This window comes from Haemaphysalis longicornis, unplaced genomic scaffold (assembly GCF_048455015.1).
Source record: "Haemaphysalis longicornis isolate Haplotype H1 unplaced genomic scaffold, Haemaphysalis longicornis Haplotype H1 scaffold_4, whole genome shotgun sequence".
Lineage (NCBI taxonomy): Eukaryota > Metazoa > Arthropoda > Arachnida > Ixodida > Ixodidae > Haemaphysalis > Haemaphysalis longicornis.
Genome location: NW_027526361.1, coordinates 43,840,319 through 43,865,706, shown reverse-complemented (window position 1 = coordinate 43,865,706; position 25,388 = coordinate 43,840,319). Strand labels below are relative to the sequence as shown.

Here is a 25,388-nt window from a genome sequence, read left to right as displayed (position 1 = left end):
ACAAAGTTTCCTAATTCCGGAAGTTCCAACTTAACATCATCAACAAAAAATATATATATATAACGGTCAATAAACGTTAATGCAAGGAGGACACGCAGAAAGTACATCTTTAAGGTTCGGGACGAACGAATACATTTTTACCGCGAGCCGCTACATTTCGCATAGAAACCTTAGAACTACGCCGAGAACAACAGGCAATGTAATTGCATTTGGAAATAGCGAACCAGAAGCGGCCTCCCCCACCGAAAGAGGTGATCTGTGATTAGCACGACGCAAATAGTACTATATATATATATATATATATATATATATATATATATATATATATATATATATATATATATATATATATATATATATATATATATATATATATATATATATATATGATGCGGGTGGGAGCATCGACACGCGGTATTTTTCATATTTCGCGGGGTTTCTTTATGAGTCAGAATAAATGAATACGCAATTAGTTAGTTACTGAAAATACCGCGGTTACATGCCTCTCGTAGGTACAACGTTAGATAATTAATTACAATTAACTGATTGAATCTCATTAACAAACAAATACTGTCCGCTACTCCGGTGTGGTGGAAACATTATGCGCTAGGTTTTCTTTGAGTAACGGTATTGCTCTTTTTTAAAACCTTGGTGCATGGTAGCTGGGACACCCGTATATATATTTGTTGGCGCGGAAACTTTTGGGCCCACGGTACGAGCATGCGACAGTGTACGTCAGCAATGCATACGCTTGCATAGATAGCTTCGAATTATATAAAAAAAAAAAGAATTCATGCTTGCTTCGTTCAAAAATAAATTGTTCTTTTTTGTGTGTGTGATTACCACTACTCTACTTTCTGTCAAGTTCGGAGTCAGAGAATCGCAGACGCATAACGTGAGTAAAACTCGAGATTCTCCTCCTCCTGGCGCCTTTCCCAGACTTGATTTGTTAGTCCGCTCTAGACAGCCGAACAAACTTCTTTCCCATTACTCCTTTTCTTTCTCTCCGGTATATCTACTCCTTCGTTCACTTTGAAGGGAGGAAAAAAGCTGGAGGCCACTTTGGACGCGGCAGATCCGGCTGTAATTCTTCATGCGAGCTTAGCTCACTGCACACTCCTCATAAAATGGATCAGCAATCATCGCGGCTCGGTACAACTAAGGGGGCCGCTACTGCTGCTGCACACGGCAGTCTGATTTGGCCACACTGTACGTGACAGTAAATTAAACGCCAGAACAGCGGTTGTGCCGTGAACGATTCCCCAGGTTACGTCTTCCACTTCGCACCGCCCCCCCCCCCCTTTTCCCCCGCCGAAAATTGACGTTGGCGAAGGACCCGATCCATTTATCTAATGCAGTACACACTCACTCACTCAAAACCAATGCACATTGCTGGTTATGACGTACGGAACTGAAACTTGGCGCCTTACTAAACAACTAGAAAGCAAACTTAGGTCGGCTCAACAGGCCAAGGAACAAATAATGTTAGGAGTAACACTCAGGGACAGGAAACGAGCTGCCTGGATCAGCAAAGTAAAGTAGAAGATATCACTGTTAAAATAAAGAAAAAAAGAAATGGACTTGGGCTGGCCACGTAGCGAGGTGAACCGACAACCGGTGGACAATTAGGGTAACAGAGTGGATACCGAGAAATGTGTCTAGAAGAAGGGGAAGGCAGCTAACTCGATGGAGGGATGAAGGAAACTGTGGACCCGAGCAGCGCAGGACAGGAGCAGTTGGAGGTCAGTGGGAGAGGCCTCCGCCCTGCAGTGGACCTGAGTGGGCTGCTGATGATGGTCACAATTACACGCTCTTTCTAGAGCCAACGGGATGACAAGATGCCTAGCGCATCAGCGACAAAATGCAGGCGCAAGAATGCCGACCACGTTTACGCGAACGCGTCAGGTTATTTACCAGCGGAAACGGCGGTGATGTAACGGTTTCGACATTTTAAGCGACTGACTGATGGTTTGAGATAGTCGGCGAGAGCAACTGCATGTGAAAACTAGACTAAACATCAACTGCTCACACGCAGCGACTACGACATGTCAGTTGGACAAGAGAGAAGTGCTGCCGTTTGTATCTTCGATTTCTCGCATAACGATAGAAAATTGTCGATCTCCTCTTCGCTCGTTTTTCGACGAACCTGTTGCTGCGGTCCCGCTTCTCAGGCACCACCACACACCTATTGCTCCGATTCGATGGTGGTGCTTTATACATCACAATGAAACAACATGCAATGGGTATATACAGGAGGAGGTCCCGAAGTCAAAGTTTTGGTATCTTCGGCTGATGCAACTGCACATGCACGGCTACATCCCACTCTTCGACGATCCGTTGCTCAAAGGCTGAATGTACCAGTCAGAAGCTAATGCATACCGACATTACTGCCAAACCGTCGCCATCGACGCAGGACAGTCCGTAGTACTGCATGATAACCAGAGGCGCAAAAAAAAAAAAAAACTGTGTTTGATTACTCTGTCATATGAATCGGTAAAACACGAAAGTGAAATGTGCGGCGAAATCTGCAGCTGAGCATTATTTGCGGGTCGGCGGCTGTCTTGTGGGCGTGCTTAGAGAGCGAAGTCCTGCTGGCGGGTCGCTACGGCAAAGGTGTACTGGCGTCATTTCCGTGACGGATATGACGTCAGTGAAATCTTGGTGAATACCGGCATAAAACACTTTCGTGTAAAATATAAAACCCGAAAACGAACAACCCTGAGTATAACGTACTCTTTAGTACTATAGGTTGCTTCCCCGCAAGAAGACCCTGTGTGCAGGGGTGCACCCTGTACAGGCCGCTTGCCTTGTACTGGCGTCATTTCCGTGATGTCAGTGAAATCTTGGTGTATCCGGCAATAAAACTTTTATGTGAAAAAAAAAAAAAAATCTCGATAAAGCTTGCATCAAGTTTTCTAGACAAGCTGTGCGGTAAAGCCGAGTTTGGTGCGCGTTTTGCAGCAAAGCCTACATCACCTCGAAAACGGGTTTGACGGTGTCTACCAATCTAGAACGACGACGTAACAGTACAAGTCCATGTTCATGCATCTGTAACGGACGGCGCCCTATCCGTGAGGTGGCCCCATGGAGTTATTAAACCGGGGACAGCCACTGACCAAGGCGACTGCTCCAATTGTGAGCGTTTTTTGCAGCAGTGAAGTGATACGCGGGCTGAACTGCAATTTAAAATACATCGCATCGCTTTGGCATAACCACGGCCACTTCACCCGCATTGTGGCAAACTGGTGTTAGCCACGGATGTACTTCCTTCACACTGGGGGCAAAATATCCCTCGTTTCTTTTCTGGACTAGTTGTTTGAAAGCGAGGCTTCTTACGACTCACTGGTGGCGTTGAACGCGGAAACGCGCTACAGGAACGTCAAATTTACACAACTGGAGGGAACCTGCTGATGATGATGAAACGCGGTGCCTTACTTGTGCCGTCATTTCGCCAAAACGCACAGCAGGAAAGCCAACTTACACAATCGATCGGCATCCACAAAGGCACACAAAGCGCCTCAGGAGAAATAAAAAAAGAAAAAAGAAATCAAACCTGGGTCCCTCGCCTTATGAAGCATCCGATAGCGCCACACCGGCACGGTCGAGGCAGTGTGGATTTCGAATTCGATTCATATTGCGCGGGTGAAAGCTTCGCGTTTTAGCCGCCTTTATATTGAGAAAGGAGATTTGACATTTATCTCAATTAAATCCTAGTTTTAACTTTTCGCGATATTGTTGTTCCTTTGCTTCAAGCACATAAAGAAGCTCCACAACTGCGAGAGGCAAAAATCTGGTGGAATATTAATTTTTCCCGAATACACAGCGCACTAAGTCCAATAAGGATTACCGCCCGCAAAAGGATCAACCGTGCTTATTTGTTTCTTACACCGCGAGAGTGAGGAGACACCGACGCTCAGGTATACACGCGGTAAGAACAGCTACCACGGCAACTTCGAAAGAGATGAGGGCGACCCGAGCAGAGCAGCAGGAGGATTTGCCCCTTCCTGCCGCTCCCATGCCGTTGGGCAGCCGCGCGTATCTAGCCACTTGGGAAGATGCTGAGACGGTCAATGGGTCGCCAAGGGTGGCGGCAGAGAAAGCCCCCGAGACAGAGGGGCGGAAGCCCGGATAGGAGGCGAAAAAGGCGGGCCGAAGAGAGAGCGAGACCGGCACGGCTGCTCGATAAACTCTTCATTAGGGCTCCCGGTCCGGCCCATTCCATTACGCGGTGGGCCGCGCCGATGGCGGAAGAGACGCGCGCTCTCGTCTTGGAAGGCTCCCGCAAGAAGAACCTGCAGCGGCGACGACGCGCCCATACATCAGCGCCGAAGCAGCGATTTGCGTCGTGCGTGACGCGCGCCCATTTGCTGCTGCACAGTGCGGCCGCCGTTTAGTGCACGTCTGCCCGGTTCCCTGTCAGACGGCGGCCGCGGTAACAGCGAAAATGGACCGGAGTTACAGACCTGCCCGAGGTGATGAATACGCGCGGAAGAGCTCGCGCCAGGCCCGGCGTGAAGTCGAGCGAATTCCGAGCACGTTCTCACTCGTTGGTGCCGCGAACGATGCCGCGGGGGAGGGACTTCGATCTGCACCGCATTTAGGCGGCTGCATTACGGGAAACCAGATACTTTTGAAGACGGCTAACCTGGAAAGAGCAGTGATACGTCGGGAGCTGCTTCTATCTCGGCCGTAATGGAACAGGCTAGACGATAGTGAGGCAGGAAAAATGACTGACACTCGGTCCTCCTTATATGATTAGACAGCGAAGCTGGCAAGGCAACAACAAAAATGGTATCACGAGGAAAAGGACAAAGGCGCTCGGAATTGCAATTTGACAATACTTTTTCTTCCCCAGCATAATGACGGGTGCGCAGTGCCAACGAGTACAAGAAACAATACGCGACTTTTCCAGATTTGCGACTTACATTCTTCTGGATAAGCTTAATGAAACTTGGGAGGACTACAGTTCAATCCCAGCACACAAACACGGGGATAACCATTCCATAGCAGCTTAGTGACGCGGAGGGTATTGCTTCAAAACGGCGGCTTCAGGTTATTTGCAATAAGATTCCGATCGATGAATATTTTTGGTAGCTCCCGAAGTAAGACTTCCCACGGATAACTTCCGCAGTCGTATCAGCAGTCGAAGCTGATACATTTTGTTTTATGATAGATGGGATAAAACACTATTTACATCGGTTTTCCGCAACCATACTAACCCCGTCGTAGCCCATGGAATTCCGAACTGTTTACAAGACAGCGGTGAACTAATACAAGAAGTAAATGAAACTGCGCGCAATGTCGTCGTAACGGCTAATCGCACCACAACCCTCTCCAATACATCTACACAACATTAATAGTTCCAGAGCGTTTGCAAAAAAGCTGGCTTTGGTACAAAGTGAATTCTGCTCGAGGACCCAGCAGAATAGTGACATACAGTAAACGTTCGTTACATCGAAGTCCTGACGACTGGAATCTGTCTTCGCTTTAAGTAGTACTTCATTCAAAGCGGGCATGGTTAGCTCTGAGTGCACTGCACTGGGGACCATAACACTTCGAATAAAGCGTAAATTCGAACAGAGCGATTTCGTTAAACGAGGGTTTACTGTACATACGGCTTCGCTGTAGCTGAAACTGCCTTTAGCGCCAACGTTGGGGTCATGACATGCCTGGCGCGCTTTTATAACCAAGTGAAACACTGCAAGTCTCAAACAACTTCATTTCTCAAAATAAAAGCGCTTCCTACCGAGGCTAGTTTGTCGGTATACGAGTCGTTTTTTACGTTGTTACACGTATGGAGGGGTCTGATGAAGCTTTAAACACTTTTGAACGCTTCTTGGCGCTAAAGAAATGTGCCCTAATTACACGTGACGTGCACGGCATACACCGCCGATCAGGTGGGATTATTAAATTAAAGACAGTAGAAAAAGATCACATTTTGCTATTTTTTTGCAATTATTTCTGCATACCCGTCAGCAACTTCGCTCTGGCGGTTGACCCAGCCGAAACTATTTAACACACGCGATACTTCGCGCAAAGTAAGGCTTTCTTCGAGCACCACAAGCGGAAAATATGTTTTTAGAACGCCCTGCAATTTGAGGGAAATTAGCTACAGTTTGTACGTTCCCACACAGTCAAGCTTGACGGCTTCCATCGCTCCGGTAGAATCTTCCTCTTCGCGATAATTCGGGCAAACCAAACTTTCACTCCTCTGAATAAGAACTGGGCTAAATTACTTCGAACGGCACGTTTTAACTCCCGACTAACTAGTCGTGAAATAACCTTGATGAGCTGGAAAGTTGAACCCGACCGGTGCACGGAAAAGGCATACGTCTTCCGTTTTGTATAAGTACCAGGTTGTCGACGTCTAGCTTGCAAGCGGCTAATTTTTTTTTTTTTCAAATATTTTTTTAAATGTTTGCAAACTTCTCCTTTTAGAAAATGAGGGTGTTGCTTAGTGATGGAGATTATACGAGAATTTATGCGAATTAACGACCGCGCCGTTATGATAACGCGTGAAGTATAAAAAGTTCGCTTTTGCGCAGAAAATGCGATTCGCACAGGAGACGACTTTCCTACAAGGCACACTTCTAGAAGAAAATGAAACACGCTTGCGAAGTGGCTGGAGTCCCGGTACATTTGAGCACCAACCAAACGCGACGCCTCAACGCGTGCACGAAAAGGTGAAGTATGGATAAAATATTGATATCTTTCTTTTTTTTTTTTCAGAAACACAGAAACTTCAAGGCGTAAAGGGGCCACGCAGACAAAATACAAGTTTGGTTTATTTGAAAGATTTCGTGTTTTATAGTGCCCCCCACGCTTGCCCGGCAGCACACGATGCGTATTCACTGAGGAATCAATCAATTTAGGATAAAATTTCGATTCTTCCACCAAATCGTGTGCTTTCGTGACGCCTCCCATGAAGTCACAAGGGCGGGTATTCAAACTATGTTCCAGTGCGTCATTGTAGCTCTGCAGCCTTGTTTACCGTCAGACCTGCCAGATGGCGCTATCATACTCATCCACGGACCGTTGTCCGCCGTTGCTTTGTTTTTGACCGTATTCGCACCTGGCTTGTTTTTGTTAAAAACTAATCGTTTCGTGAAACATGGGGTATCCTCGACAAATGGGGTCACGTAAGGCGACGTCGCTTACGGCAATCGGCCAGTGTCGTGTAAAACAACTCGAAAGCGACGGACTGATGTGCAGCTAAAACAAGCATAGTGCGCCTAGTACCAACAGCAGTGCGCATCGGTACCTCTACTTTTACGTGTATTTTCGTAACTCCTTGTTTACCCCTCTATTACTGTAAAGTGTATGTGCAATACATTTAGGCGCACAAATCTCATTCGGCAAGCTTACAAGCCCTGCCTAATTTGCGTTTGCTCTTGCCGCGGCCTCAAAGAATCGCAGAGTTGGCGCGTATGACATCATAGGTTCTGTTGCGGGAAATGGGCTAGTGGATCGCATGGCCATTCCCTTTTTTTTTTCCTAATTATATAGCTTATTTGAGCGAAGTGTGCGTTAAAAAAGTAGTTTCAGTATGATTCTAATGAGGCAATCTTTCGACTGAATCAAACTTGTGTTTTGTCTGCATAGCCCCCTTAACAATCGATGAAATACAACACTGTGGGCGATGAAGCAAAACGAAAGGTCAAGGGCAGGGGGGGGGGGGTATTTTTGCATACGCAAACAAGATAATGACAAGAACGTGAAACACCCTAGTCGAACATTCTCTTCGAGTTTGTATGGTGAAGTCGACTTCTTATAGTGACAACACTTTGAAGTGCTCAAGCATCTGTTTTTAGAACTGCAATGGCTGTGCATCATCCCACACTGGCCTCGCATACCTTTCACTTTCCCAGCAGGGTTCTCCCAAGTTTTAGTCTCGAATCTGTCATTGTCAGCGGTTATCCTTTCCACAAATGAAGCAGCTAAACTAATCAACAACAACACATACAGTTGTTGTTGATACAACACACAACACTACAACAACGCATACAGCACGGTTACACACGTTGGCTGACGTCACGGAGTGAATGACCCGGCTACCTTCACCGGCCGAGACCGTAGAGGCACGGCCCATTCGACCATGCCAAGCCACGCCGAGAAGGCGATGAGAGCAGCGCGCACACGCCACGTGCAACTCACCTCGAGAGCGCCGAGGCCGCCGTGGGGTTCGGGATAGTGCGGCTGCTCGCACTCGAGCGCCGAGGGGCCCAGCCAAGTCGGGCCAGGCGGGGGACAACGTGGACGGGGACGCCGCGGCGCCGGAACGAATTTCCCCTCCCGGGCGCAATATGCGTTGGCACGACTCTCTAATGGAGGAGAACCGGCGGCGGGGCGATAAGCATCCGGGTCGGCGGCGGCGACGACGATGAGCGCACCTTGTTGGGCCCGCACAGCCGAGGGGATCCGCGAATAACACAGCGCCGCCGAGCGCGCTCGATTAATTGCCCGCGCGGGGACAGCGCGCTGCGCGCCTTCGACGCGCCGCCAGCGCCTTCTTCCAGGGAACCTCGGCCAGAACAATGGTTCAAAATAGAAGCCCAAGAGCTGGAGGCGAGCTCGCAGCCGAATCTCCGTCCTCCGCGCGTCTGCTGGCAGTGAACGCGCGGGAGGCCCCGTGCCGCCGCCGAACCCGTTGCGTACCAATCTCCGGAACAACCCTCTCTCTCCTCCCCCCTCGGGCCGCCGCCGTTGTGCCGCTATTTTGGACGCCGGGAGGAGGGCGCCCCTGGCACCTGCGCCTCCCCAGCCACTCGCCCGGCCAGGACGGAACCAGCGGGCCAAGAAATCACGCGCCCGTGCCTCGCGGGCATTCCGGCCCGACAGATGCGTGCGTCGCTGATGAGAAGAATGGCACGGCCGCCGAGAGATGCGGACGCCCGGCAGCACGCCTCAGACTCGGGAGCAGAGACGAACTTCCGAAAGGAATCCACAACCATGGCCATACCAATGGCCAATTTGCTATCGCAGAGAAGAAAATCAAGCACATGTTACGCCCCCACGTATACGTGAATAAATATTGCCACAGAAGAATGACGGATGTCTCCCCAAGTGTGAGCGACGCGACTACGAGCGGTATAAGGAGCAGCGCTCGTCGCAAAGGGCTGTGGTCGGCAATCCGGTGGCACGGGGTGCGGGGTGCAGATCGTCACGCATAGACAGTAGACAACAGAGTGAAGAGCAGATTAAATATATCCCGCCTCAACAAGCTGAACAGTGATGAGCGATGCAGGAAGATTGCGAGCGAAATCCCTTTTCTTCACGAAGAGTTCAAATGACTCGCGTAACAATTTATGCTACCCGCCGCGGTGGCTCGGTGGCTAAGACGTTGCGCTGATGAGCACAAGGACGCGGGTTCGATTCCCCGCCGCGGCGGCCGCTTTTCTGATGCAGGCAAAAAGCGAAAACGCCCATGCGCTACGAGATTTCGGCGCACGTTAAAGATCCCCAGGTGGTCAAAATTAATCCGGAGCCCTCCACTACGGCGCGTTTCATCGTCTGCGTTGCATCGGCGCGTTAAACCCCCAAATCAATCAACAATTTAGGCTCGAAACAATTCCTTCAAAGGAGGAATTTCAGCCTGATGCTTTCCACTGTCAGACAGCGTCCATTAAGGCATTGTCCGACTGCCTGCTAAGTCGGTACGTGGGATCCTCAATTACGCGCGCCCTTGCCACGGAAAAGCACGCTTCACAGACGGCACACAAAATATAGAAAACGCAGTTTAGATGAAACTTTTGTGACAGCACACGAAGTATGGCGAAGAAAATGCCGCTAAGCGCTTCGATGTAAAAGCCGCCAAACTCACAGCGAACGATCATCCTTCATATAGAGTGCGCCGCATGATTCCCAGGCTGCTCTCACGGCAACAACAAAAGGTGCTTTATTGGGACAACAGGTTCCCACGAATGCCCTAAAAACGCAGCCCATCGCGTTTTCCTGCCCAAGTACTCCTTTCGGTCGCAGGGACGCGGCAGAGTGCTCCGCCTACTTAACGGGAGCCGTGCGCATCCCGACCGGCCAGCGCTATCTTGGTAACGAACTGCGGGGAAACAGCCCGCCCCTCGGGATTTGCTCGGCGGCCAGGCACGCCACTACAGGCGCTCCACGGACGCCACGGCGCGCATATCGTGCAAGAAGAAGCGCCACCACCGCTAACGGAAAAGGGAATTGAGAAAATGGAAGGCGAAGCACCCGAAAAGCGTCGAAGACCAGCAAATGCAAAAGCATCGCACGCACTTCGCGGAGGAAAATTTCCAGTCCGGCACGTGGCGCTTGGGCAAGCGGCAGGGTGCTACAAAAGTGCCCGCGCCAGAACGCGACCGCAGCGGCAAAAGAAAAAAAAGAAAAGCTCCGAAATGAACAACGGTGTTCGCCGCAAAGCGTATAGGGAAGAGAAGGCGGTGAGCACGCGTGTTCGGATTTCGAGAGCCTAAAAGCCATTCTTCAATCTTGCCTTCCCCCCTTCACCGTGGCAAGGAAAGCGGCGTGCAAATATGGCTTTTTTTCTCTCTCCCCGTCCCCACCGCAAGTCCTCTCCATCCCGCACACAGTGAGTGAGAGAGAGAAGAAAAAAAAAATGCGACAGGTCAGCTTGGATGCCCCACAGGAGGCATCCAATTCCTGCCGCGTCGCACGCATTCCGGTGCACTTAGGCAGATTCGGCAGCCCCATTTCGGCAGACTTTAAAAAGCAAAGAGGAACAGAAAGGAAGCAACTCAGCCACGCCGTGCAATAACACGAAGCGCCCGATGCCTGCAACAAAGGCGGTCCCGCCGCGCGCACGGGTCCGCTGGCAACCACCACCCACCGGCCGCGAGCGAAGCGACACAAAAATCTGGAGTGCGAGCAGGAGGCATGTATAATACATCGTTTCGGCAACGATAAGCATCTTTCATGCACGCCCGTTTAGGCGGCGGCGGCGCGCGCCCAGGGAGCTTGCGGGAAGTCGGCGGGAAAAGGAAAGGTAATCCCGACGTAGTAATCCTCTCAGGGGCCTCCTCCCTTTTATCTCTCTTATCCGACCAACGTCGCGTTTCCGAGCGGCCCGTACGTTTCTCATCCGCGGACGCCAGCCGCGCATTATTTATTGACGCAACCCGTCGAAGGAAGAACGCGCTGGCCGCGCAACTTCAAACTCGGAGCGTGCGGGGCGGGTACAAGGCCGCCGCTGCGACTCGGTACATTCTTTACCAGCGGAGGAAACTGTTCGGCGCAGTGGTGCCGAAGAAAAGCGGATGCGGCGGGGGCTCGCCAGGTCGGGCCGACCGGGCCGGCGCAAGCGTGTAGCCAACAAAACGAGAGCTACGTTTACTTTAAAGGCAAAGGTTACAAGGTCAGCTTGACCGACTGAAAAAAAAAAAAAAAAACCCGCAGAAAACCCACGAAGAGTGGAGTAACCGTGCAGCTGGTGCAAAATTTATGAACCTGTTTTACGTTGCACAAAACCGTGCCCACCGTGTTAAAATGACGAACACTCCAAGGTAGCGATATATTCTTGTTCGGCCGCGACCGCCGAACAAGAAAGGGGAAGATAACAGGGCTAAATGTGGAACACTCGCGTGCCGTATGTATACAGCAATAAGCTTAAGTGCCCTCTTCAAAGCGGTGAATCAATGCGGTTCTTGAGGTACGACCAACACCCCGACAACGATGTAGGCAGCGCCGGAGTACCAGGACACGCAGCGCCACCTATACGCACGTATACCGGATGCCCCGTCTCTGCCTTCAAAACTCCAATGGGAGGCACGCCGGTCGTTGTAAATGCGCTTGTAAGAGCTGCCGTACGTGAGGCGCTTGATCAAATTTTCAAGTAGAGTATTGCGACAGCGTTACTGTCTAGTCGCTTTCACCGACACGGCGGCCGCACGCGTGAGATCACCGCAACTATCACTCAGCAAAGGATAACGCATGCACATCCGCTTAACCCTATAACGAGCGTTCGTTAGGCCGGATTCAAACTGTTGTCGCAACTGTCGTAATATCTTTAAATAATGACGTCATTTCACGTCTCAGCCAACCGAACTGCGTGAAACGCCGTTTTTTCACGTCCATAGCGCACGATTTGGCTTTTGCGTCGGTAGTCTTAGGTACACGGCAAGAGCGCAGTTTCCGCCAATCCGCACTGGCGCTGCCTGCACCCAACTGCTGATCCGCATCCCTCGGCCAGGCTGCCCTCATCCTCGTCACTGAACAAGCAACGGCCGCCACGAATCTGGGCGCAAGAAAGACAGATAGGCGCGAGGGGAAAAAGAGAAGAAAAAACAGAAACAAGACCTTGCTTTTCAGCGTACTCATCCTTCGAGCTGGGCACGACGACGAGAAACTTTTTTTCGCTCCCAGTACATTTGTTTACACCGTAGGCTCGGGGAGAGGGCAGCATCGGCCGCCTGCCCGTATCATTTGTCTGCGCGGCTATTCCGGCCGCTCGAACTGGGGCTGCGGCGGCGGCTAAAAGCCGAGAAATTAGTCAAGTCTCTCCAGAGCCCCCCCGTCTGAGCCGTTCGAACTGAGGCTCCAGCGATGGAGGCTGATTCTCAACGGCGGGGAAGCACGCACACATAAAAAAGGGACAAGAAGGCAGTTCTGGGGCGCACGTCTTCTTATCAAACTGAGCGCCTACGGCGATGGGAGAGTTTTTTTTCGGTTCGCACTACCAGTACGCCAGCAGCTCGGATGGGTGGGCTAAAATGCCAGATGAACTGCACCGCCGCCAATTTCACTTCAATTTGTTTTGCATATATCTCGCGGAGAGATTCGCTTTTTTCTCGTGTGCGCGTAAGGTGTCTGCAAAAAGTTTCTCATGAGTGCGCACCATTAGTCACGGAGGATCCGCGTGTTCTCCCGTAATTAATGACCATTTCTGCGATTCGTCTTAAGGAACAGCCGTTCATGCTCTTCTTTGGCCACCATCCCTCATCGATGAGCACTAACCTGCCGCGTGAGAGCATAACTCAGGCTCAGTTAGGGCTGGGAAAACTTCGAAGCTATGGTCCCGCTGTCTGTCTGGTAAATTTCACAAGCGCGTTTCTCGAGTATACACTGCAAGCGTTACACAACTACACGTACCGCTTCTACTTGGGCTTTCCTGAAAGAACCAAGCGCCCACAAAGACACAAGCGAATATAAAATATAATTCGAACCTGTAGACATTTAAAATTTTTTTTTCTTATACAAAGAAAGATTTAGGGGTTAGGAATTTCAAAATGGAGTGACTTTAAGTCAAAAATTAGTAGTATACGCCGCCGTTATTTAAGGCGTCCTAATGCGGTGGCAATGAAATATCAGGCTCCCTCCTCGTTGCCGAGATGTTCTATAACTGTCTGCACGCAATGCAGTCGAACATCGGTAATCGAACTTCGCGTGGAATAAGCGTTTGTTTAAATAGAACGACGGGCAAACTTTAATTAGCAGTACAGCGCGCAATACCATCATAAGCGTTGCGCAAACATTTAAGTAGGGCCGTCCTATGTGTCCTCGGGAGCGCTAAGCCGATCACTGAGGGCCAGCGAGAAAGTACGTGAACACGGTAAACAGTTCAGACAGACAGACAGACAGACAGACAGACAGACAGACAGAGAGAGAGAGAGAGAGAGAGAGAGAGAGAGAGAGAGAGAGAGAGAGAGAGAGAGAGAGAGAGAGAGAGAGAGAGAGAGAGAGAGAGAGAGAGAGAGAGAGAGAGAGAGAGAGTTAACCCCACAAACGGCGGGGCTTGTTACTGGTGAGGGGAAAAAGGAAAAGAGAAGGGGAAGAAAAAGTACGTAGTAACAATGAATATGAGCGAGACGAAAAATGGAATCAATAAGGAAGGCCGAAAAAATTTACAGCATTAGGAGAAAAAAATAGGGGAATCTCAAGGTTATAGCCCCTCGGCCAATTCCGAGTCAGATATAGAAGTCAAAAGAGCGTTTCTTTCTAGTGCCGCGTCAGCGTGGTCCTTCCACGGTCCAAGAAAGTGATTATACAACTAAAGTGAAAGGGGAAATGCGTTCTTTCATATCCTTCGCCCAACGCACTTTCTATAAAAGAAATACCGCGAATCATGAGCGAGGCCGTGCCAAATGCCCTATTTTGTGAGTTTTCGTTAGTACAGAGCCCCTACAAGGCTCCGTAAACGCGTCTTCGAAAATTCGTGACCTTGCAGATTGTAACAAACAATCCGTGCCGGTCGCTTTAGTTTTTGTTTTTATTTTATCAGAGAAGATGTTCCCGACGAGAGCGGTGCATATGCAAACTGACTACGTCTGTTTATCGACGTAAGCTAACTCTCAAGTTAACTGCAAGTTAGCCTTCCGGCACAACAGCAAAGTTCTGGTAATCAGTAAGATACTTTTTTTTGTTATCTCAATGTTGCCCCGACTAGAAAGGCATCAGCGTCTTTCCAGAAGTGAAACAACGAAGAACGTCACGCATACCTGCCCAAGAAAGCTGAACGGCTCGAAACATCATTCTTCAGCCGACGTGATTGAAAAGGCATACCGGGACCAAAAAAAAAAAAAAAAAAGAATCGCCGCGGTAACGCGCAAAAACAAGGCGAAACGGAGACTGCTCTCACAGCGGAAAGATCCAATTTGCCGTTACCTCCGGTAACTTTCTTGGCGCAGGACGCACGGAAGCGTGCTCTGAATGCTCTCCTTTTAATAACACGTAACCTGCAGCCGAGAGGCCGCCGTGTTTTCAAGTACCCTCCCACTTCCCTCCGCGCACTCCCACCGCTATTCGGAAATTCAAGAAGAGTGAAGCAGGCCTGCAAGACCAAGTGCACGCCACGCGCGTATTTCCAGTATTTCCCGCAGATTCAAACGCTGCCCGTTCTGTGCAGATCGCGGCATCACGAGACGATGGCACCGAGGAATTCCGCTCTCTCGAAACAAAATGAAATCTGCGAACGAGCCTTACGGCAAGCGGGCCTGCCTGCCTGGCCGAGATCAGCGCATGAATTTCTCTCGCTCCGGTTCACGCGCCGCGCTTGCTTGCTCGGGAGAGACAAAACACGCGCAGCTGAGCACGGGGAATTCTCTTCTTTCCGACCAGGCACCGACCGAACAGCAAGCAAGCAAGCGCCCCGGGTTCGTTCCCGCTCGGCGCAAACAAAGGCCGTCTCTGGCAAGCCACTCACACGCACAAGAGCAACGAGTCGCGGTGCTTCTCGTTTTGCGTGTTTTTTTTTTTTTGTTTTGTTTTTTTCGTGTAAAATACACTATATTTGCTTTTCCACCTTTTAGTTTAACTCAGTCGGGGCGAAATTTTGTTCTGTTATGCGGCGAAGCATTTGGGAGCTGCGGGAAAGGGAAGCTAATAACCGCCAGAAAACTGTAATCCACTCAATAACACGTTTGCCAGACACAGCCTACCCGACCAAACACACAAAAAAATATCATTGGTACACTAATGCTGAGCCCCAACACAATCTACAAGTTTTAGAGTAGGGAAAGTCGCCCTCCTTTGTCTGCGCAGTCTACCATCACTGCATGGTCTAAGTTTCCCTCGCCATACCAAGAAGGCTCCCTCTATCACAGAAAGCACTGTGGCGACGAAACGGCGCTAACGCATTAGACGAAGAAACGTACTCACAATAAAATGCACCGTCGTCTCCTATTTAGTGTCGTTTACTCCCGAAATTATTCGCCAACTTGCCCAAGGAAACAACTCAACTAAAAAGCGCTCCTTCCCCAGTCCAGTACGTATTCGGCCGGAGCAGAATACTGGCCCACAGCTGAATTCAGGCCTTCACTCCTCAACATCCCCGCGGCGGCGGCGAGGTGAGCGTTTACAGTAGAGGGTGGCAGGATCTCCCGGTCCGTACAGGCCGGCACTGGAATTTGAACATCGCAACGCTTGAAACGAGGACTCAGACGAGCGATGGTATATCTTTCAGACATTAAATAGGATATCAGAAGATTAATGGAGGGTATGCAAGGGCAATCAGAGAGCTTTAAGACGTTGGATAGAGGGACCATACCGAGGTCATCGAGAAATTGACGAGCTTTGAGTAGGATTCTTGAAACACGACGTGTTAACAAGGAACGACGACTATGTCTACAGCACCAGCGAGACCCATGACGTTCTAGAAAACAACGATGCAATAGGACGCAACCAGTTCACAACATCGTTTCTGTAATGGAAAGACATTAAATGCAAGTCCTTACAGCGAACAAAAAAAAAAAAAAAGGTGGAAGGGGGGCAAATGTAAGAGCATTTTTTTCCCGCTAATAATGTCTTCAGCAAATTATAGGTATAGAACGTGGCGCGGCTGGTATTTTCATAAAAAGAACTATCATCGCCAGCCTATTTACGCCCACTGCAGGGCAAAGACCTCTCCCATAAAAGAACTATACTGGCGCTTTAAACATATCGACAATGGCGGACCACCGCTCGAGTCCTTGGTGCAAGTTGTACAAGGAGCTCCCGTGCGCGCGGATCAAACCCCAGAAACTTCGGACACCGCTCTTGCGCGCCCATCCTTCCGCGCACAGCCAAACGACACCATATTGTTGCACGCCTCGCTCTCACTAGAAAAGGTTCGCATTAGCAAAGTGCGCACCACGCGTCACAGGCATTTTCGCGTAATGGGCTAAAACGCAACCCCGTGCCCTCAAACACACAGACCGACCCGACGTACAGTTACTCTCGGCGGGACGTGCCCGGCCATCAGGAAAGCGGCTCGCCGTACATTTGCCACGGCGCGGGAACCGTTTCGCCAGAACAGTCAGAGAACAGACTTTGAAAGGGAAAGAGAGGAGGGAGATCACCGCGGATGTCCTCCGTAGCGACCAAGGGCGGCGAAAGTACGCACGGCCCAAATACGTGCGACCCGGCGGCCGTCGTCCCACTGAACATCAACGCCGCTGCGCACTCGACACGGCGCGCGAGGAGAAACAGTGCGACCTGTTGGGCGCCAGCGGCCCGCCAGGATTATTCTCCGCCGCATGTCGACCCGCGAGCGCGCGCTCGTTCCGGATTTATGCGCAGGTTGATTCCGCAGAGAGGCCCGAAACACAGGCCGGCTCGAAACAAGCTCGCAAACTAAATCTAATTTAGAGCGCCACGCCGCGCGCCGACGACTGCCGGCGTCGCGAGGTCCCCGGAGGTCGTTTGAAATGCAACGCTGCACGCCCGAGCTGACTATTTAACGCAGCAACCCGCGAACTGCGCACCAAGAGACGCCGTACGCAAACAGCCGGAGACAACAACAAGGTCGGGGAAGAAGAAGAGAGAAAAAAAAAAAAAGAAGAAGAAGGGCGCTACGTGAGCGCCGAATTATGCTCGCCCAGCGAGAACCTCGTCTGCTTAAAGAGCGCGCGCTTCAAAGCCGTTGCAGGCGGTTGTGCGCTGTCTCTAGCCGAGCAACGCCGCCGGGTCTTGTTCCCGAACGCGGCGTAAATTATGTACGCTTCGCTCTTGGTGCTTCGCTCGAGTCGACCTCCAGAACTCCGGTGACACCGCGTCGTGAGCGGCGCGTCGCGACGACAAAGACGCCGCCGTAGGAAACGGGTCAGGGGGGAAAAAACGGAAAGGTACTCCGCGGAATATTCACTAAGACAAGGCCCGCGAATTACTGCAGCAGAAGATCACTGCACGAAGCGGTCCATGTTTCGACCGAGCTTCTTTGGGTAAAGCACCGCTGAAAAAAGTTCATCCAACTTTTCGCACAGACGCCGAGGATTTGGGCTGCAGTCAGAGATGCTACTCGTACGGCTTCACCTTTAGGCGCAGACGCCACCATTTCTTTCAGTTACGACTACCTTGCGAGACACAAGGAACAACAACAACAACAACAAAAAAAAAGATCAGACCGCACATGACGCCAGAACTTCGGCTCCGGTCCAGTTTAAGGGCATCATCTTCTTCCGCACAAATCAAGCGAAAGAGCAGTGGCAAAAAGAAAGCTCCGGCCATGCATTATGCACGTGCTGACGCTCGTCCCGAGCTAGCGGCCCCCGAAAGCGAAAGTCCAAACGGCGCGGTGTGCCGCGTTTCAAAAGAACGAAGAAAGAAAAGAGCCCGCAACTCGGCCACATCGGCCACTAGATGCGCGCCGACCGCGCTCTAGTCGGCGTTTTTCTTGCCTTCTCCCTCTTTTGTGCGTGTTTACTCGGCTGGCCGGATGCCGAAGAGGCGCCTCTTCCTCCGCCCGTTAAATCTAGTTGGCGTTCCTCTTGGCCGCGCCTTCTTCCGCAAGGCGCAATTCCAGAGAGCACCAGTTGTGAATGCTGCATGCGCAACTTCCGTACGATGGGACGAACCGGAACGGACGAGGAAGAGGCTGCGCACGCCGCGGCCCGCGCGCCCGAGGGATAACGGGAAAGAAACGGACCTCCGTGCTGGGGTGTCTGAATGGAGCCATTTGCTCCCGCCGGAAGCCCATTCTCTTCACGTCTGCCGGCCGCGATGCTGTGAGCCTAATGAGGATGCCCAGGCTAGCCTCACCTGTAGAATATTTGAGCCGCGAACCTTCCCGGAGAAATAACCGTTCACATACAAAGAGGGAACGGGAGAGCAAAGAAAAAGGGGTGAATTCGACGTGGCAGCAGAGCGACTCATCTTCAAAGAAGAGAGAAACTCTGTAACGGATAAAAGGATCGGAGCCTGTAGAAATGACGACTGCAGCATCGCGCGTCAAACCGATGGACTAATGACGAGTTTATGATGCCGCTTCCTCGAATTTAAAACTAGTCAGTTATTACCTTCGTAAACCTGAAAGTGACAAAAACATCTGAATGCAGGTAAAGGAGTTCTGAGGCACACGCATATAACGACATTCGCAATTACCTTTAGCATTCTCCCCAAACGACACCGCCGGGTGTTCACCAACCTTCTAAGTTGCGGTTTTTGGTGGTGGTGGTGGTGGTTGTGTGGGATCAGGCGGGGTTAGCCTGGCTGGATAAGCCGGCAATTGCTCCGCCCGAGCTCGTCCTAATTAAGCAATGTTAGGGCCCTTGCACCACAAGTCCGCCAGTTCCGCCTCCTGACGGAAGCTTAGTGGAAGGCGCGACACGTCCCTGCGCAGCATCCAATATCCCCTACAAAAAAGACTATGTGGTCCAGAGCGTTGTGTGGGACTGCCAACTTCCGAATCCCTGAGAGCATTGCGGTCCGTCCGGGATCACGCTCTGGGCCGAGTCATTTAACAGCGGCTACGCGTGAAATTATTTCGGAGTACAAATTGGTACGGCTAAACCCGGTGAGTACGGCAGGCCAGGCATTATATCCCTGCGTGCAATAGTGACGTGTTACGTAAAGCTCCTTATGCGGGAGAAGCAATGGAGCGGGAGAAGTCGGTCTTATATTTCTCTGTTTCTTTTTTGTTTTTTGTTTTTTTTTTGTCTGCGAATACGGACTTCGACACTTGAATGTCAAGATGCCCACAGGGCATCAATTAGACGTACAGCGCCATCTGCAGGCGAGGAACGAAAAGGAGCAAGAGAAAAAAAAAAAGAGAAAACGACTTACTCGGAGAATCTGCCTGGTGAGGGTCGAGTGGGCTCGTTCGCGAAGCCCACAGCGTCCTGGGGGAACGGCGGCGCTGCGATACTGGCTGGGGGCTCGCAACTGCACGAAGGAGAAGGGGAGAGAGGCGACGACAAGGTGAGCAGGAGAGTTCCTTCACAAACTCGAACTTTACTGCCAAAACCCACCTCCAACATGTTAGCATTACGTGTATAAGAACAGCTACGACAGGGCCACGCCTCGAATCCCACACTTGGTGACAATAAGAGACGACTCGATAGCGCAAGACATCTAACATACAGCGGGCAACAGACAGAACAAGGACATGTCACCTAACGCGAAGAAGACGGAACGCGAGTGCGATAAAGCAGATATTGACCTTCGAGACGAGCGCTACAGCGCATGTTCGCACGAACACATGAGCGACGCGCGAGCTGTGCACACGTTTTCCGAAGAAAAAAAAAAAAAAAAAAAAAAAAAAACAGTCGCGCTGAAGATAATAGTATCAACAGTATACGGTTCATATGCCAACTCAGCCCCAACACACGGGCCGCGTTTCCATAGCGAACTCGGGCGCTTAGCGGAATAACCATGTCGGCGGGATATGTCGCCGCTTCTTCGTACGGCGCGCGGGCTTGCTTGCTCTTATATAGCGTTGAACGATGCGCGTTGGGAAAGCCATGACGACCGTAGCGCGATCGTTTAATGCCACGTTCGGCGTCAACTGTGCAAGCGCTAACTAACACCAGCTGCTAGTACGCATGCACGGCTTTTACGGGAGTGAGCGCCTGCTCGCGATAAGCCGCGTAATCACGACCCCGCCGTTAGAGATGCAGCATCAACGACAAAACGAAAGGACAACAGTCACCGATGCTCAAGTTCCAACAGCGATTTCCCGGACGACCCATTCGGTGCTGTCCGTACGGTGTGCGACTGATTGTTGCTCGTATCGCACTTGCCACCGAGTGAAATATCCGGGCTGTAAAAAGCATGAATCGCCGCGTTGTAAATGTAGAAGCGGGGCCCAAGAATCGGAATGCTTAATGCCAACGCGGGACTGGAATCATGCACCTCGTGCAGAAGACTGTTTCGCGGTACGGGCAATGGCGCACGACAACAGGGATCCCAATCGCTGTAATAATGAGGGGAGGAGACGCGCATAACAACGCCTCCGAAACGCCACCTGAAGTAGTGGCCAAGTAATGCATCCCGGTACTAGAAAAACAAAAGGGCGCCCTTTCTTGCGTGTCTCCCAGAAGGAATTTTATTTCTGTGACTACATCTTCCTAAAGCCTGTATTTCAAAAAAAAAAAAAATACAAAAACGATACATTCGATAATATAAAATTCCCTTTACGAGGAACCGGGTCGAGCACATAATGTAAAACGCTTGGGCGCGTTTTGGCCATAAGTATCGCTTGTACTTGTGAAAAATTTTAAAGGTCCGTCCACGCACACGTGTGCGCATGCTCAGAAGAGACAAATGGCGACGACGATGCTAAATAAGACGACGTGACGTATACGGCGTACGCGACCACGCACAGACAAATCTCCGTTGCAGCCAAGCATAGACAATATTCCGCGATAAAAATAACGCCGCGCGAATGGCAAACTTCCGTCTCGCAGTAGCAAAGTTACAAAGAACAGCCTCGAAATGAGAGCGCCATCAAGGCTCCCGCGGCGATTAATGCATGCCGCGGAACGCCAGCGTAAGACGTTCCCCCCGTCGTCCAAATATTGAGACCGGCGCAGCCCTTAATAGACCTGGCGGACTCGTAATCGTTTTCGGCGAAGGCAGGGCATTAAGAATGCCCAGCGGAGGCCAGCGGGGCATTCGCCAGCGGGCGCAGAAATGTGGCGGCATTGGCGCGCCGGTGGCATCAAGCCGATTCCGCGGTTTCTCGCCACAAAACCCGCTCCCTTCCTCCCTCCCAGTCCTCGCAGTAATGCTCGGTTGCCGCACGATCCCCCGCTTCTCCGGGCCTCAATCACCGCTCCCGGAATTCCCGATTGCAGGGGCGCGCGCACCGCTGGCCTGCTGCCCTAAGCAGACGCTGCGGGTCGCAACCACAGACGGAAGTCCGGCTACGACGATGGGGGAGGAAAGTAATCACCGCCGACTAATGAGTTATTAGTTGACCACCTTCTTTCCCGCTCTTCTTTATCTTTATTGAGGGGTAAGACTTGACGCAGCAAACGCATACGACGTTGCTCGTTTGGGACGCGTATGGGGTTAAGTTGCTCACAGCGGAAATCATGGAAGCTCGCACGACCTTATAGTTCGAGAACAATCTGTACACAGAAGTACGAGATTTGCGCGTGTATTTTAAGCAAGCCTGTTGCGGCGTTGCGAACAGGGACAGGTAGTGACGTAGCGAGATATAACCGAAACATTATATATGCATATATCGACAGCATGATAAGAAAACATTCAGATATGTTTAATAATATGCACAACACTCACACACAGTACTGAAGAGCTACACACCTTTTAAAAATATCCCGAATGGGTCACGCGTCTCCCGTCTTGCTCTTTTTTTTCTTCCTCCATCTACATCCTTGCAAGGTGTTCCATCAGAGCCACAAACGCTTATTTCCTTGAGACTTTGGAGGACTAGCCGCAACATATCTCGTCGACGAAGCCAATGTGCGTTGCCGGTATATAATCGATTTAGCTTACCGTATGCACAGTGTGTTCTGTGCGTTCCGTGCATACCATGTGTACCGCAACACGACTGGGCATGTGCGTTCCGGCATAGGGTGGCTTAGTTCCGCCAACGGGACGCCGACCCTAGCCGTGCCCAGTCGGGTCCCGGTACATACTGAATACACGGTACACACGGTACGCAAAAGCTCTCTCATGTCCTCCAAAGCGGCATACAGGACGGCTCTCTTTCGGAGCTCTTAGACAAAGCCAACCTCTCCGCCACATGACCGGAGCTGTGGCCAATGAGATGTCGGACTACCCTTGGAACACCACACGTTGAACCCCATGGCGATGATGCAAGATTTAGCTTTATAACCTAAAACCACACCGGTATTCTCGCCAAATTCGTCTAGACGCGGAGCCGCAATGAGACATTTCCCTTTTTAACGCAAATAAAAATCGCCGATATAATAATCAAAATGCGGGAGAGATGGAAATGGGGAAACGGCAATAAAATAGGAGGAGGAAGAGCGGTGAATCTGCGATGAACCGTGCCCAAGGGAAAAGAATATTCGGAGCTGAATATCCCTTCTTAGATGCAAATAAAAGGGAGAGTGTGATTAAAAGCAGGCGACGAAAAAGGGCCCATGCCATTCAGCTTTCGTTCCATCTTTTCCGCCCGAAATGCTCCGGAATTCCTCAGCCAGTGTCTCAAAGTACACGAACACGTACCCGCATCTAAAAGATGGAAAGGATAGTTGAAAAGAAAAAAAAAGGCACACAGAGGAGTAAAGGACGAGGCGGCACCGGATGGGGATGCGAGGAGGCAGAAACGACTCGAAGCTCTTAACAGTGCCGACAGCAGGAACGGATACAACCTTTTCCTGGGCGGAGACAAAAAGGAATTTCCAGATTATATCCCTCATATCTGCGTGCGTCGCATTTCCGAACGGTTTCGTGATTACCTTCCTGATTTGATGACCCAGTGCGTTTTCCCGCAGTCACTGTACTTTCTCTGCCTTTCCGTCCTTGTTACTTCTGTTTCGTTCCCGTAAAAGGCTTTCCGGTATGTCCCTTTGTGGCTGCTACAATAGGGGCTGCCGAAAGATTACAAAAAATAAATACTCGCAAAATTTAGAAAATTTCCGGCGCAGAGAAAAAGGTGAAAACAATTTAAAACGCCAAAGTGCGCCTATGAACAGTTGGTACCGCAGGAAGTCCCCCACGAAAGAAAACTAAGAGGACAGGCAAAAATTTAAAAATGTATTACACAGGAAACTCCAGAGTGAACCAACGATGTAATAGCAGCATAAGTCTCAAACGGAAAGTTTTATTAAATCGATTTAAAAAAGATTTAATAAATGGGTTCGGATTAAAAGGAGGGAAACGAACCGTAACTCAGCGCAATAAAAAATTCTTTTGTTCATGCGTGTCGTTTTCTTCTTTCCGGCCTCGAGTGAACAGAACACCGCTCCTTTTCTTTTTTGCCCATTTTTTAAAAACTTATCGTTCCTTTCATCCAACGACCAATTCAAACGGGCAGTTCGGCTTCATTGCACACCTAGACGTGCGCGCGGGTGCGCGGCGCGGTACTGCCGGAAACTTCCGGTTTAAAGCCGGAAAGAAGTAAGGAGACAAATCATCCTCTTCGTTCTCATTTGGAAGCAATCAGAACGGTGTGCTACTACAAATGCTATTACAGAAGTGTATAATCTCCTAAGGCATCTGCGCGCGCCCAAGAAGCCCATTCTGCCATTCTTCACTGCCTTAAGCTTCAATTCGTCGTCTTATAATTTTAAAGCGGCGACTGCAGAGCCTGCGTGAGGTGCTTAGCGACGTCCGTATATACTACAGATGGTGTGTGTGCGCGTGTGTTAATACATACATACATACATACATACATACATACATACATACATACATACATACATACATACATACATACATACATACACAAGAAAAGAAAACTTCGAACAAGGTAGCGACCACGATTGTTGCCAACGTTTCAGTAAATAGACTTGCCTTCGTCAGCGCGCGCGCCGTGTGTGTGTGTGTGTGTGTGTGTGTGTGTGTGTGTGTGTGTGTGTGCGTGTGCGTGTGCGTGTGCGTGTGCGTGCGTGCGTGCGTGCGTGCGCGCGCCCGCCCGCCCGCCCGCCCGCCCTGTATGTGTGCCTGTACGCCCGCCCTGTATGTGTGCCCTGTACACACACACACACACACACGCACGCACGCACGCACGCGCGCGCGCGCGCGCGCGCAAGCGAAGGAAAATACGGGGTAGCGAGCGTGATGGGACGCGCACGCGCACATTGATGTCTCGACACCAGCAGTGCAGAGTCGATGTCGCGGCGATGCGTTTTGCCAAGCGCTCGCGTGTCCCGGGTTATTTTGCCGCCGAGAGTACGCGCGCACATCATTTTGCTATTGTTAACCACATTCTAAAAACACCTTCAAATAGCCAAACGAGGAATGAAACAACAAAGTCATGCCCGAAAACGCCCTCACAACGCGCAGGATTTGCGCCCACAACCAATGGACGCATAGGAGTAAAAACCAATTCACCTTCAACAAAATTATTTTCGCATTTCAACGCACACATATCAGCGGCCTCAGCAAGAAACGAAGGTTTAGTTAGGGTTTCCATTTTCTGAGTCGGAGGAATACGAGTCCTCCACCCCGCTGATTAAAGCTTCGCTACCTCCGCTAGCCCAAGGGCAGGAGAAGTACGAACAGCAAGCAGAACTCTCGCAGCAGCCCACGGTCCCACGGCGGGCGGGATTACACCCAGCGCAGAGAGCGGGACTGGCTAGCTAGGCGGCGGCCAATAAAGGCGCGAAAGGTCGTAGCTGGCCGCGCCGTATAATCTGGGCGCCGCTGTCCGTCCATGCTATCCCAACAGCACTCGAGGCAAACGACGAACAAACCAGCCCACACACATACACGCGCGCAAGCACGGCTTTATTTGCGTCCGTCGCGTTGGTTCTAAGTGCTAATCCGGAGCCGCGCCGGATCGAGTAACGCAATTAGCCCGCAGCTAACGCGGTTACGTTTTCGCAGTGTGTCTTGCTGGCGCTGCAAGAGCTTCCAGGCTCGCTCTTTATCGCGCCTCCGCGCGCCCACCTCAGCACCGTCGGGTGCGCATAAAACCGAAACGTCCCAGCTTATGAGCTTCCGCGGATGGCACAAGCGAAAGTTAACTGGTGCGTCCCGTTTGTGGTGCTTATCTGGACCGGCATGGTAGATAAATGGGTAAGGAGCACTCACACCGTAAATTTTAGGCA

General features: G+C 50.8%; 1 protein-coding gene across 2 annotated transcripts in view; it reads right to left on the bottom strand.

Annotated features, from left to right (window-relative positions):
• Mub (poly(rC)-binding protein mub) overlaps positions 1-25,388 on the bottom strand; it is a 189,645-nt gene that overhangs the window by 112,364 nt on the left and 51,893 nt on the right. Inside the window, exon 2 of one of the 2 annotated variants that reach the window (XM_077706575.1) lies at positions 19,465-19,563. The gene's annotated coding sequence lies outside the window, so the exon portion shown is untranslated. Of the gene's footprint in view, positions 1-8,154; positions 8,595-19,464; positions 19,564-25,388 lie in introns of those variants that run through there. The other variant, XM_077706577.1, reaches the window with a different exon arrangement.